Here is a 16,261-nt window from a genome sequence, read left to right as displayed (position 1 = left end):
TGGTTAGGGTTGTTAAGTTGTTTGAATCTCAATCGTTGATTAAGATTCAATCTTGGCTATTGGTTTTCAAATAGGAGTATTATATAAGGGGGTAGGGGGCATTTGGAGAACACAAGTTGTAGAAGCACTTGTAGTATTAGCGAATGAATTTGCAGTGATAGAAAATAGTCTTGTAGTATTAGCAAGGGTGCAGTAATGGCATTGGGGATAACAATGAAGAAATATCAGTGGAAAAAATTGAGAGGTTGTTGAAGTTCTGCCAGTGAGAGGCAAAGAATTTTGTATCTCTTGATTTGCTAAAGTTAATATAATTCCTCATCTATAAAACTGGTTTTCCCTTGGGGGTTTTTCTTAGGATGATTTATCCGAAAATATTGTGTTAATTGTGTTGCTTATTTCTTTTCATATTTCATTGATGAAGTTATAGTTGTGTTATTTTTTGATATTAGCTGTAAATTAATTTTTGGCAGTTAAATAATCATTTAACATAGGAGATTAATAAATAATGACTTCAATAGGAATTTTCACATGGTGGGTGAATGCATAAAGTTGGGTCACAATTTCGTGGAAGTCAAATCCACGGAATGATACCTCTTAGAAACGGGTACTCGATTTTAAAAAATGGGCACCCGTTTTCGGCTCGGGTGCCCGACCCTAAATTTAAAAAATGGGCACCCATTATTTTTAAAAATCAAGTACTTGTTTCTCAAAAAATTAAAAATTTGAATTTTTAAGAAACAGGCACCCATTTTTTAAAAATAAAAAATGGGTACAGGTTTCTTAAAAATTCAATTTTTTAAGTTTTAGGTAGACTTTACATGCCGCTTTTAGCTTTTCAAAATGGGTACTCATTTTTTGAAATTCAAATAACGGGTGCCTGTTTCTTACAACATGAGGCGGGATTTTTTTTTCTTGCCTCAAATTTTGGTTTGGGACAGGCTTGGTAAGACCAAGCCTATGCCTTGGCCTCTCAAGATTTGGCTAAGGCATTGAACTGACAAATTCATGCCTTGCCATAATTTTTAGAGGGTCTTCTCAATCAAATTTATTTACGAAACAAAAACCCATTAGAGATCTCACTGTCTTGATTTCAGAAATATAAATTTTATAGTGTTATGATTTTATTTACTATTTTTGTATTATTTTTTAATCAAAGGTGGTATCTTGTCATGTCCCCATTTTGGAGGCAATTTGATTTAATTAATTTAATTAATTAGGTTGTCCAAAATAATGAATATTTTATGAGGATGACTAATTAATTATTTTAATTAAATAAATAAGTGGTATTAAGTTAATTATTTATAAAGTTATCAAATAAATAAATATTAAAAGGTAACTTTATACTTAATTAATTTAATAAAGTGACTTGAATTATAAAATATTTTATAAAGTCACTTAATAGATAAAATAAAATAATGTTCTAGAAGCTTCTGGAGAAAGTGGAGAAAAAAAGAATAAATAGGCACCCCGGGCTTCATTTTAATCATCCAGATTTGTTGTTGTTGATGTGCATTGTGGAGCCTAGGGTTTCTGCAATAGTCACAACTGGCCATTGAGAACGAAAACTCTCAATTGGTACGCAATTTTGAGGGTGTGAAATATCACTTGAATTATTGTAGCTGGGACGAAGATGCTTCAGTCTTCTATTTGTGCTACATTGAGAAAAAATATTTGTGGCCATTGAGAACGAAAACTCTCAATTGGTACGCGATTTTCAGGGTGTGAAATATCACTTGAATTATTGCAGCTGGGAGGAAGATACTTTAGTCTTCTATTTGTGCTACATTGAGAAAAAATATTTGAGTACAAAAAGTAGGCCAAAAAAGCAGTTCGAAAAAGTAGACTGAAAAAGCAGTTCAAAAAAGTAGGCCAAAAAGCAGTCCGAAAAAAGCAGGCCGAAAAAGCAGAACCAAAAAAGCAGGCCGAAAAAGCAGGTCCGAAAAAGAAATCCAAAAAAAAAAAAAAGCAATCCGAAAAAGAAAATTCGAAAAAGCAAAGAAAATTATTACAACCATCTACAATCAGGGGCGATAGCTAGAGAGGCACAACTTGGGCACTTGAGGAGGTTATTTTTTGTTCAGTGGTATTGCAATACATCTATTCTCTAAGGCGACTTCATATGCCAGGTCTGATATGTATTTTCACAGTTTCCTTTCACTATAGAGTGCTGTTGTAATTGTCATTTCATATCAGACCTATCATTCATTAATAGATACATCATTCATTTTTGCATTCCTAACAATGGTATCAGCAAGCCATGGCTTTAGTTGTATTTAATCATGCATGTGATTAGCATACTGCTGTAGGGGAGTATTGAAGTTAGACATTTAGTGTTGCATTAGTCTTCATTGGCAGCTGTAGGTGCATATTACTTTATCAACAATCATCATATTTTGATATCTTTGTAAATGCCAAGAGTCTTGGCTAACTTAGTATGAATATTGTATTGGACACTCATTCTCAATTAAGGAGATACAATTGCCGGTCATTAATAGTTGTCTTTGAGCATTAATATATAATTTCTTATCAGCCAACTAGCTTGCATACCAACTGTTTGTTAAAATACCAGTTGGTTGTAGGTGATCATTTTCATGATTAGAACTCATATATGCATTCACTATTGCCAAAATTAGTTGCATATTTATGTTAGGTCATTGTTTAGACAATTTGGAGTCTTTTGTAAGCATTCTCTTTGAGGCAAATCCAAACAAGAATCACTGCAGCAATCTGAAAAGTTATATTAGTCAGAGGACCCTTGCTTGCAAAGTGTTTGATGAAATGTCAAACAACTGAAGTATAAAGATTTTTGGTGTTGGAAGAAGTTATAACCTATTGGGGTTATTACAGTGGTATTAGAGCTATTGACCTACCATCCTATTGGGTAGATTGGACATTGAATCAGTTAGTTAATCATGTTTACTTCAAGTACCCAGAAGCAGTGGGACAAGGATACGAAGAAGCTTAAACAAAATTTGAAAAGGTTGGATGAAAGTCAGAAAAGGATGAATGAATTTATGGTTTCCATGTTTAAGAGGACAACTTCATAGAACAAAGAGAAAGAGGAACGAGAGGTCTCTACAAGTGAGGTATTTGGAAAACCTCTACAAGGAGTTTGTAGTAGTTGGTGACTAGCATATAGCCGAATCTAGGGAGGACAAAAATCAGACTAGCTTGGAGGAAGATGTTAGGCACACAATACTTCAAAAGGTGGTGGGAATGGATATTATGCAGATTGATAGTAACGGTCAACTTGATACTCAAGTTGAGACAATTGTATACAGGTCGTCAGAGGGTGATGTCATAGGTACTCGAGATGGTTTAGTTCCAACAGGTAGTGACCATAACACAATGGGTTCAGATGATGATTATGAGGATGTTGTTGTGCATGATGGTGAGATACTTGGTAGAGATGAGAAGACATTGAGCATTCATGACTTTGCTGAGAGAGAGTACCAGGCACAGATAGATGCTTCGTCACATGAGGTTGAGGTTGGTAGTACTTCACATGATTTGTCCAGCCTGCTGAAGGTGAGTGAAGATAGTATTGTGACTTCATTATCTCATCATGACAGAATGCGAGGTATGATAGAGGATCACATCCGAATGATTCAATTACAAGGTAGACATAAGGGAGTTCAGGGAAAGTCTTCTTGTGTTGACTTGCAGGTGATTAGGGAAGGAATGGGAACAATGAAGTTGAGTTATTTCAATCTTCTATCAGATCATGACCATCTTCTTAGCCTTGTCAGAGACTATTCAGATGCCCTGAGGAGGAAGGAGGAGGAAGTTGACAGGCTTTCTCGCGAGCTTGAGGATACTGAGCTTCTTTGGTGAATACTCCATTGGCATTACAGGACTGGGAGAGACATGGAGATAAGTATGGCATGGAGTTGAGCTTAGTTTTATCTTGCACTCCTGATACTCAGTTTTTTGCGGCAGGCAGATCATATGTGGTCGTTGATAATGTTATGAGTTCATCTTGCATTCACATTCAGGATACAGGGAAAATGTTCGACAGGTATGTGGAGTTAGTTGGTATTAGTCATATTACTCAGGTGAGGAGTTTGCTTGAGTTACCAGCTAATTCTAGTTTACGGATATGGATTCAAGATTGTTATATTGGCGTTTGGAATTCAGTCGATTGGAGATCTTTATCACTTTTTGGTAGCAGTGATTGTTTGGGTGCTATCATGGATTTGATTAGCAGATTGCACGGTGTTTTCTTTTCTTGTGCTAGCAGCTTGTCCGATGTTGGTATTAGTTTTTATACACCGGTGTTGGGCTTTATTCATATATCCAATTGACCATTCTTGCTGGAATGTGTTGATGATCTTTCATATTTGGCAGTGTGTACAGATGAGTCCTAGGATCATATTGGCCTTGATGACATCCAGGAGGATGCATTGGGTAGTTTTGAAGACTTAGCTTCCTTGGCAGTTTCTTTTGGTACAAAGGAGTTGGACAACAGTGCTACAGTTTTTGATACTCTGTATGTTGATATGAGCTTTGGAGTTGATTCGTAGGATATGGTTGGTAATACTCTAGAGACCAGTAACTTTGAGGATACTCCCTTAGACAGTGTGTCAGAGGAATTTTGTAGGAGACAGTCTAGCCAGTGCCATCATGTGTCTAGTCAGTTGAGAGTTAGTGAGAAAGACATTGCTATCGCTTGCTAGCATTTCAATGCTGCTTGTCAGTTGTTAGTAGTTTATGGATGGGGTTCTCCTACTAGTGATGAGCAGGGAGGCAGCTATTTTTCCTTGACAGAGATCCACTCTTTATGGGAGGCTATTCAGATTCTGAGATAGAATTATATGCAGCTAGTAGCCGACAGAGATTATCTTATGGAGTGGGGGAGTATAGCATACGATGCATTATTGGCTAAGGAAGATGAGGTGAGTGAGCTTACTCAGCAGCTCAAGGTGACTTCTGAGATTCTTGAAAGTACACAGTTGGCTTTCCTGGAATCACAACTTCATTTGGCTAAGGTGACCATGGAGTTAGAGCGATTGCAGTCTTTACCAGATTCTGTACAGTCACAAGCTATGGTGTCTGGTGATCCGAGGATGTCCATGGTCAAAATTATCAGAGACAGTGGAGATGGGGATGTATCCATCCTCGATACTAACATTGGCATATTAGGTTCATTCCCACTAGAGTCAGGTTCAGTTGAGTTGGGTGCTGCAGTAGATTGTTGTATGCCTGACATGGTGGTGGCCTCTAGTACTGATGGCACGGAGACTAGAGATGTTGTATCAAAGATCATCTGTGATGTTGGTGAGCCAATAGTTGGCATGGTTCCTACTAGTAATACTACTCCCTTGGTGATGTCTTTGGAGGTAGTAGTCAGTTCCAACTTGGTTAGTGATCGATTGCAGTTAGTTTCATCTAGATTGCAGTTTGAACCATTGACTAAGATTGGCACATTCTATTGACATTACACTGTGAGGTATGCTCATCAATTTACCTTTGATGACCATGTTGATGAAATGATGATACAGATATGTACTTTGGTTCCTAGTGCTCGTCATTAGTTATAGAACGATTTGATGCCTCAGGATGAGAGTTGTGATGGGCATGACATGGCGATAGGTTCTGTGGTTGACAGCTTGATAATACATGACTTAGAGCAGGAGTTTGGGAGTGATGCTTCAGCGGTTGTTGTTATTGATTCTACTCCTTTGGCTATGACATCTCCTAACTTAGCTGGTGATCAGTCACAGTGGGTTGTATCATTTTTTCATGGTGAGTTGTTGACTGAGGTTGGTTCTTTTTATCAGCATTATATTGTAGGGTATGTGCATTAGGTAGCATTTGATCCTTGTGCTGAAGAGTTGATAGAAGGAAAATTTGGTTTGGGTTCCATTTCTTGCTATTTATCTTGTGATGACTTTTCACCATCAACAGTGCATGGGAGTTATGGCTATGAGACAGTGGCCAGTGATCTATAGAGTTGTGTTGACTGCAGGAGTTGTTCAGTGTGTGGATTCTCCATACTTGGTATAGTTTCATTTGGGAGCATTCACCATTGTTGTAAAGTTGGATTGTACATTTCGTATAGGCCAGTGGGATGCGTTGATGGTATTTATTGTGTTGGTAGTTTGATTTGTCCAGTTTACTTGGGTTTTGATTTTCTAAGAGTTTGTGTCTTGTGGGTTTTTGACTATGGTAGTTGTGATTTTGGAGTTTGGTTGAGCTGTAATTGTCAATTTGATTATGGATTACTCTTGGTTATATTTCAGAGGATATTGCAGGAGCCTGTGTTGATTGATAGCAGTATAGTACATGACTACATTTGGGATCTAGGTGGATTGATTGGTTTATTGTTCAGCCATTGCTTGGGGACAAGCAATTTTAGGAAGGGCGGACTGTCATGTCCCCATTTTGGAGGCAATTTGATTTAATTAATTTAATTAATTAGGTTGTCCAAAATAATGAATATTTTATGAGGATGACTAATTAATTATTTTAATTAAATAAATAAGTGGTATTAAGTTAATTATTTATAAAGTTATCAAATAAATAAATATTAAAAGGTAACTTTATACTTAATTAATTTAATAAAGTGACTTGAATTATAAAATATTTTATAAAGTCACTTAATAGATAAAATAAAATAATGTTCTAGAAGCTTCTAGAGAAAGTGGAGAAAAAAGAATAAATAGGCACCCCGAGCTTCATTTTAATCATCCAAATTTGTTGTTGTTGATGTGCATTGTGGAGCCTAGGGTTTCTGTAATAGTCACAACTGGCCATTGAGAACGAAAACTCTCAATTGGTATGCAATTTTGAGGGTGTGAAATATCACTTGAATTATTGCAGCTGGGAGGAAGATACTTCAGTCTTCTATTTGTGCTACATTGAGAAAAAATATTTTTGGCCATTGAGAACGAAAACTCTCAATTGGTACGCGATTTTCAGGGTGTGAAATATCACTTGAATTATTGCAGCTGGGAGGAAGATACTTCAATCTTCTATTTGTGCTACATTGAGAAAAAATATTTGAGTACAAAAAGCAGGCCGAAAAAGCAGTTTGAAAAAGCAGACCGAAAAAGCAGTTTGAAAAAGCAGGCCAAAAAAATAGTCTGAAAAAGGTAGGCCGAAAAAGCAGAACCGAAAAAGCAGGCTGAAAAAGTACGTCCGGAAAAGCAATCGAAAAAAAAAAAAAAAAAGAAATCCGAAAAAGCAAATTCGAAAAAGCAAAGAAAATTATTACAACCATCTACAATCAGGGGCACTAGCTAGAGAGGCACAACTTGGGCACTTGAGGAGGTTATTTTCTGTTCAGTGGTATTGCAATACATCTATTCTCTAAGGTGACTTCATATGCCAGGTCTGATATGTATTTTCATAGTTTCCTTTCACTATAGAGTGCTGTTGTAATTGTCATTTCGTATTAGACCTATCATTCATTAATAGATACATCATTCATTTTTACATTCCTCACAATGGTATCAACAAACCATGGCTTTAGTTGTATTTAATCATGCATGTGATTAGCATACTGCTGTAGGGGAGTATTGAAGTTAGATATTTAGTGTTGCATTAGTTTTCATTGGCAGCTGTAGGTGCATATTACTTTATCAACAATCATCATATTTTGATATCTTTGTAAATGCCAAGAGTCTTGGCTAACTTAGTATGAATATTGTATTGGACACTCATTCTCAATTAAGGAGATACAATTGCCGGTCATTAATAGTTGTCTTTGAGCATTAATATATCATTTCTTATCAGCCAGTTAGCTTGCATACCAACTATTTGTTAAAATACCAATTGGCTGTAGGTGATCATTTTCATGATTAGAACTCATATATGCATTCACTATTGCCAAAATTAATTGCATATTTATGTTAGGTCATTGTTTAGACAATTTGGAGTCTTTTGTAAGCATTCTCTTTGAGGCAAATCCAAACAAAAATCACTGCAACAATCTGAAAAGTTATATTAGTCAGAGGACCCTTGCTTGCAAAGTGTTTGACGAAATGTCAAACAACTGAAGTATAAAGATTTTTGGTGTTGGAAGAAGTTTAACCTATTGGGGTTATTACATACCTAAATGTAAAATAGCAATGTTCACTAAAACTTTAATAACTTTTTTATTTTATAATTTTTCTTAAATTAATTTATATGTCATCAATCTACATTCAATTCTTTTGAAGTTGAAAAAAAGAAAATTTGAAAAAGTGAAATTTTGATCAAATTATGGTGTTCGTACACGAGAGGTTTAAAATTTTTTCTTTATAGCCAATTAAAAATTAACTAAAAAAAAATATTCATTAAAAAATTCAAAAAAAAATTCTCATCAATCTTTGGTGTGTCAGGTAATTCCATTTAAAAGGATTCACAAAAATTCATTCATTTGTGTCAAATTATGGTGTCTATACACGAGCATGGTATGGTCCTGAAACAAGCATTTTGAAAAAGTGGTTTTTGAAGATCCATATCAAAGAAAATCCATCATATGGGTATACAAATAAATTACATATTCAAAAAGAAGATTCCATGCACTACAATTTTTATTTCTGAAGTTATTTTATATTTAATCTCTAAATAGCTCAAATTTTGACATCAATTGACAAAATATTTCAAAAACAGGAAAAACACTTCCACTTTTTGGCCAAAAGTGAGACCCAACTTCTTGCATTGACTCTGGTATCAAAGCGATGTTGAGCGTAGAAGAGTTTTTCCCTAGGAAAGAAATTAAGGGTTTATTAAATCCTAGATTGATCTCTTTATATTTATTATTTCTTTAATCACTTGAGATGGCTTAAACTGCCTTGAGAGATTAGGATAGATTGGATGGTGCCTTGAATTTGGTGTCTGGAAGGCCAAAATTTATTTATTGTTGAAAGAGAATGGTATCAAGGATTATGTTACCCTTGCTATAGTTGTACCTACATATGCAACACAACTTTCAACAAACAATAAGGAAGAAGCCAAGGTGAGGAGGATAATCCTTGATGGTGTCAAGGATCATATTGTTCCACATATCTCAGAGCTAGATACAAAAAAGAAGATGTTAGATGCCATTCTAAATTTGTAATAAAATGCTTCCATAGACAAGAAGTTGATTCTAAGAGAGAAGTTGAAGAATACCTAGATGAACTAAGGAGAAGACGTCACATGTTACCTCACTAGGCTTAGACTTGTCAAGGATGAGTTAGCAGCTATTGGAGATAGCCCTAGTGATGATGAGCTAGTGAGAATAGCCCTAAATGGATTTACCAAGTAGTGGAGTGTCTTTGTTCAAGTTTTCAGTGGACAAGACACCTTACCGAGTTGGGATCAATTATGGATTGATTTCACTCAGGAGAATTTTAGATCAAGTCTTGTCAATGGGGTCAACAAGAGTAAAAAAAGTGAGGTGGAACATGAAAACATTTCCCAAGAAGGAAAAGGAAAAAAAAAGAAGGGGTCTAGCAAAGGATCAAATTTACAAAGTGAGAAGAAGAAGACGAACCTTTCTAAGGTCAAGTACTTTGGTTCATGAGTGTGGTCACTATGTTAGTGATTACCCAGAAAGGAATAAGGCAAAGAAGTAGGCGATGATTTCAACAAGTGTAGAATAACTCTCTAGTAGAATAGAAGATGAGTTTGCACTCATAGCTTGTATCGTTAGCTCAATCTCTAAATGTGTTTGGTATATAGATAGCGGGGTGTCATTTCATAGGAAAGGAGTTAAAGAGTACTTCTCCAATTATAAGGAGGAGAAGACCAATATCCAAATCTCTAAGGAAACTTGTCCAAATTCAACCTAGTTGGGAAAGGGACTATTCAATTTTAGAGGGAGAATGAAAAGATAATTCTACTTCATGATGTGTTGCACGTGTTAAGCTTAGGTATGAATTTGATTTTTGTATCTGTTCTTTAGGATAGGGGTATAATGTACTCTTTAGAGGGACTCATGTTTTGATTAAGCACAAGGATTGAAAATCACCAATAACTATTGGAATTAAGAGTGGTCGCCTTTATAGGTTGCAATTTGATACTCCTAAGCCACTCATGAGCAACATTAATTCTAGAGATCTTGGAGAACTATGGCATAGGAGGATGGGCCATATTCATCATGGAGCACTTAAATTTCTTCGTGAGATGATGATAGGTGTTCTAGAGGTGAGCACAAAACATGATGATGTGTGTTGGGGAAGTTTGTGAAAATATCTTTTCCAAGGAGTGATACCAGATTTGAGGGTGCTCTTGATCTAGTACATTTAGACGTATGTGGACTGATTTTGAAAAAGTCTCTCATAGGATATGAGTACTATGTCACTCTTATTGATGATTTCTCCAGGAAGACCTGGATATAGTTCTTGAAGACCAAGGATGAGGTTTTCAATCGATTCCAAGAGTTCAAGGCTCTTGTGGAGAACTCGATAGGAATGAAGATAAAGGTTATTCGGTCAGACAATGAAGGCAAGTACAAAGGAAAAAACTTCCAGGAGTTCTATACTAGGGAAGGAATCAAGAGAGAGTGCATTGTTCCTTACAACCCATAGTAGAATGGAGTTATTGAGAGGAAGAACTATTCTATATTGGAGGCGAAAAGGGCTATGCTACATGACTAGGACATGGCTAGCTATTTATGGGTAGTGGTGTGTAGTACAATAACTTACTTTTAGAATAGGGTTCCACACAAGGTGCTAGGGAAGATAACACAAGAGGAAACTTTTACAGAAAAGAAGCCAGATGTTGGTCACTTTAGAATATTTGGCAGTTTAGCATATTGTCATAGTCTAGGTGATACATGTACCAAGTTAGATCAAAATGTAGAGAGAGGGTACTTTGTTGGGTATAGTGAAACCTCAAAGGCATAAAGAATTTTTATCCCCAAGACTAGAAGAATTATTATCAGATGTGATGTCAAGTTCATGGAGGAAAAAGCATGTAGAAGGTCCAAAGATTTTCCAACAGATGATCATAGTGAGAAACCAACAAAAGCTCCAAGACGTAGTCAAGGGCAACAAAGCTCAAGTATAGTTACTAGTACAAACATTGACTCAGGTGGTGAATATGAACATAATGTGGAGCAACAGGTGCAATAGGATATGCATCTAGAAGACTTAGAGGTTGATATTTCATCCTCTACAGTTGGTAGAAGGAACTGCAAGGTTCAAGAGACACAAAGGGATACTCAGTAGTTTGTGGGAGCTCCTAGAAGGAGTACTAGAGAGTGGAGACAATCAACCAAGTACAATGACTATTTGGAATTAGTTAGTGAATTGGTAGATAGTGAACCTTCCAGATATCAAGAGGATACATGACATTAGGTATGGAAGGATGATATGGTTGAGGAGTATAACTCAATTAAGCATAATGATGTGTGGAAGGTAGTGCCTAGACCAATAGATAGAGCTGTAGTTGGATCACACTAGATTTAAACAATAAAGCATGGTGCAGATGGTAGCATCGAGAAATACAAGGCAAGGTTCATGGAAAAGGGGTTCTCTTAGAAGGAGGGAATATACTATAAGGAGACATTCACTCCAATGGCCAGGTATACTTCTATACAAGCTATAATCTCATTTGAAACACAGATGGGATGGAAAATCCATCAAATGGGTGTTAGGATAACTTTCCTTAATGGTGAATTAAAAGATGAGGTATACATAGAACAACCAAAAGGCTTTGTAGCACACAACAAAGAGACCGATGCATGCAGATTGAAGAAAGCCTTGTACAAACTCAAGAAGGCTCCAAGAGCATGGTATGAGCACATTGATACATACTTGTAGGAAATGTGCTTTGTGAAGAGTGAAGCGAATGCTAACCTCTACTACTTGGTGGTTGGGGGTGAGGTTCTCATTCTTGTTCTTTATGTGGACAACCTGTTCCTTATAGGTGCACTAGGGCTCATAGAGGATTGCAAGAGGGACCTTTCAAAAGATTTCAAGGTGAAGGATTTGGGACTAATGCAATACTTTCTAGGCATGGAGGTGTGGCAGACAGATGGAGATATTTTTCTTGGTCAAAGAAAATATTGCATTGAAATCTTGAAGAGATTTGAGATGGAGGATTGCAAAGCCATGTCTATGTCCATGGTCATGAGTTAGAGGAAGCTAGATACATTGAGGGAGAAGGATGTAGATCCCACCTATACTTTGTCAATAACAAGCCAGATATAGCTTTTGAAGTGAAATCTCTTAGTTAGTTTATGGTTGAACCAAAGACAGTGCATTGGAAAATGATTAAGCATGTGATGTGTTACTTGCATGGTAGAATTGAGTATGGAATTAGATATTCTTGAGGTTAAGGTATTATGATGATAGGCTATACTAACATAGATTGGGCAAGTAGTATAATAGACAAGATGAGCACTTTAGGGTGTTGTTCCAATTTGGGATCAGGAGTTGTCTCTTGGTTTATGAGAAAGAAAAAGTTTGTGTTCAGTAGAAGCAAAATACATAGCAGCTCGCATGATGACATGCGAAGCTATATGGCTTTGAAAGTTGTTAGAGCCTTGTTTGGTTAGAAGGTTGAGACTACTGTGATACATTGTGATAATTAGAGTTGCATCAGGTTTTTAAACATATGGAAATTAGATATCACTTCATTAGAGATTGTGTACATCAAGGAATTGTTTAGCTATAGTACATACCTATAGAGGACTAGGTAACAAACCTTTTGCTAAGGCATTGGGGAAGGAAAAATTCATCTTCTTCAGAGATAGGTGTCATGCAGAACAACTTCCTCACTAAGAGGGACTATTAATTTTGGTTAGCTTTGGACAGATGTTCATCCAAATGTTATTATTTAGCAAGTAATTATTTTTTTCACTAGATAATTAGGACAAGGAAAAATATTTTTTAATTTATTTTCTCCTTTTAGAAGCAACTAGAAACCAACTTGGTTAGGGTTGTTAAGTTGTTTTAATTTGGACTATTGATTGAGAATCAATCTTTGTTGTTGGTTTTCGAACAAGAGTAGTATATAAGGGGTCAAGGAGGCATTTGGAGAACACAAGTTGTAGAAGCATTTGCAGTGTTAGCAAATGAATTTGTAGTGGTAGAAAATAGTTTTGCAAGGTTAGCAAGGGCACAATGATAACATTGGGGATACTAGTCAAGGAATATCATGTATTCCTTATATCTGGAGGATACATTCAACTTCCCATATGAATTTCTTGCATTAATATATTGGAACTACCAATAATATTCCTCTTCTTAATGCCTTCTCTAATTCTTACTTGATGCCTCTATCTTCCTATGTTGAGTTGGGAGCCATTTTGAACTCCAGAGAAGATAGACTAGTCACTATTCCTTGTATTTTTTTGAACCCCCTAATCTCCCAACTGAGTACATATGGATTATGTAATAGAAGGTTCTATTTCTATATATATATTCAAATTGCTCTGCTAATCTAAGTCAAGGCTCTTTAATAGGAATGAGTGTTCCCTATCTATTCTCCTTCTTCGCTGATTGAATATTCCTTAATTCCTCATCAAAACTGATTCCTCTTGTTTACTGAGTGAAAGTACCTGAGCATTGCGTACGATTTTGGTGTGTGTATCCACTATGATTATCTCCCCTTTATGAGTTTTCTTGCTCCTATTACTATACTTAAATTCAATTTTTTCTTCCATATGTTGCCAATCATTCATTATGTATAGTGGAAGGAATTATCATAAAAAATACAAGAATTGTATTCTCTATGGTTTTCTTCTTGACTTGTCTCTAATTCCTCTATCTTTTATTGACGATATTACTCATGATGAGCTTAGCAGAATGTGATGACAATCATCACTATCAGGTCAGTGACTGTGTTTTGTCGAGAGTTCTTTTTTTTAAACATGATTCATCTTATTTTTATTGTGTTTTGTTGATTTCTTGTCATTGTTGCTGCTATAAATTCCAACATCTAAAATCCTCCTGTAATGGTCGCTAAGGTAGATACTTTCCAGCCTCTTCATTCTCATCAAACATTTGATAAAGGGTGTTCCCCTTGATACCATAAACTCATAAAAAAATCAAAGAAACAACAACAAATGCAATAAAAAAATATGGACTTCTTATTATCACTGTAAATGCAAAATTACAGAATTCACAAGTAAAATATGCTAACCCACATGGGCATCTTCATTACAGTGATCTGTAAGACTAAGCTGTGAACTACCACTCGGAGTTATCTTAGATAATGTTTGGGATTTTCTTAAATATGAAATTTTATGCTGCCTAGGAAGGTTATAGATGCTTAAACTTAATACCTAGGGCTGACAAACACTAACAATACATATAGAGTCGACCAAATACATCTTTGACATTTATTTTAGGAATTTCGGGTAGCCCAACTTTAGAAGGCCATAGCTCTCAAACTATTGCTCTGATTGGCTATTATAACCACTTTTCAGAAATGCCAGATCCTAATCTACAAGTTGAGAACCGTGCAAGTGCTCTTCCATTGAGTTTTCAGACCTCATCAGAGAACTCTAAGGCCTTTATTGATGAGCCTTTTTCCATAAAAAATATGCAATAACTTCTTTGATACTTAAGCTAAAGCAATGAGATTTTTATGGTAGGCTTATAATTCCAAAATGAACCTTCATGTAGAAAATGAGAACATTCCAAGATCATATGAAAAACTTACTAAAAATAGTAAGATCCCATAAATAGTAACCATCCTATCTACTAGTCATTATTAAAATGGAAAAGACTAAAAATACAAATATTTTTGGGTGATGTAAGATTGCTCTTACACCTAGGATGCTCCTGCATTAGACATTGCTGCTAATTTGAGAAGTGACTCCGTTACATCTCAAGTGTTTAGAGAAAAACCAAGATGGTTAACCTCCACCCTTGCTAGCCATGATGAATCCTCTATTGGCATTTCTCTCTTTGTCCAACTGCCTCAATTCAAAAACATTTCTAGGAATACTCCCATATACAATTTGGAATGGTGATTTGCTAACACTCCTGTTGGCAGAACCATTATATGCAAATTTTGCCTATGGTAAAATTAGATCCCATCCTTTTGGCTTGTCTCCAACCAAAAATCTCTGTAAATTTCCCAAATTCCTATTCACTACTTCTTTTTGTCCATCAGTCTATGGATGATGTGATGAACTGAACTTCAAATCTATCTCCAATTTCTTCCATAATGTATGCCAAAAATACCCAAAAAATTTGGTATCTCGATCTTAAACTATGCTCTTTGGAAAACCATGTAGTCTCGCCACTTCTCTAAAAATCAACTTTTCCACATGAAGAACATCACTAGTCTTCTTGCAAGGAATAAAATGTGCCATCTTTGAAAACCTTTCAACCACCACAAAAATAGAATCATGCCCACACTGTGTCCTTGGTAATCCAAGAACAAAATCTATGCTGACATCCTCCCACAACTTCTCTAGTATAGGTAATGGGTTATACAACTCTATATTCCACTTTACTCCTTTCTCCATCTGACATACTCTATAACTCTATACAAACTTCTTCATATCTTGCTGCAACTGTGGCTAGTAATAATTCTCAACAACCAAAGCAATTGTCTTATCTCTACCAAAATGTCCAGGTAATCCTCCACTATGCTTCTCCTTGATGAGATTCTCTCTCATTGAACTTCTAAGAATGCACAACTAACTTCCTTTGAACAACATACTATCCTAGATCATGAAATCCAATTACTTTGTCCTGCCAAGTATAATAGGTTTTGTACAAGATTTCCAAGCTTCACCAAAATTAGGATCATCAGGATACAAAGGACTAAGTTCCTTGAACCCAACCACTACTATCTGCATTTTTGTCAGCAAAAGTTGTCTTCTACTAAGAGCATCTGCAACTTTGTAAGACTTCCCACTTTTGTGTTTCAAAAAAAATGTGTAACTCTTTGTCACACTTCTTAGAGTATGCCATTCAAGGATAGCCTTCACTATCTTTGGGTCCATTTCTAGACCTTTTGCTGAGACTATAAATCCCAGGCACACCAACTCCTTCTTTACAAAATTGCACTTCTTTAGGTTTATCAACAACTTTTCTTCCCTCAACTTATCAAACACCTTGTGAATATGGATCAAATGCTCCTCCAATGTCTTACTAAGATCAAAATATCATCTAGGTAAACAATGAAAAACTTACCTAGAAACTCCTTTAGTACCTCATTCATTAGCCTCATGAAAGTGCTCGGTGCATTGGTTAGCCCAAAAGGCATGACTAACCACTTGTACAGTCATTTCCTTGTCTTGAAAGGAGTCTTCTATTCATCTCCTTCTCTGATGCAGATCTAATGGTACCCACTCTTCAGATCTATCTTTGCGAAATATTGAGCC

The sequence above is a fragment of the Cupressus sempervirens genome, chromosome 3, assembly GCF_028749045.1.
Source record: "Cupressus sempervirens isolate cs-2001-9-10 chromosome 3, ASM2874904v1, whole genome shotgun sequence".
NCBI classification, from domain to species: domain Eukaryota; kingdom Viridiplantae; phylum Streptophyta; class Pinopsida; order Cupressales; family Cupressaceae; genus Cupressus; species Cupressus sempervirens.
Note: the sequence above shows the minus strand (reverse complement) of the source record.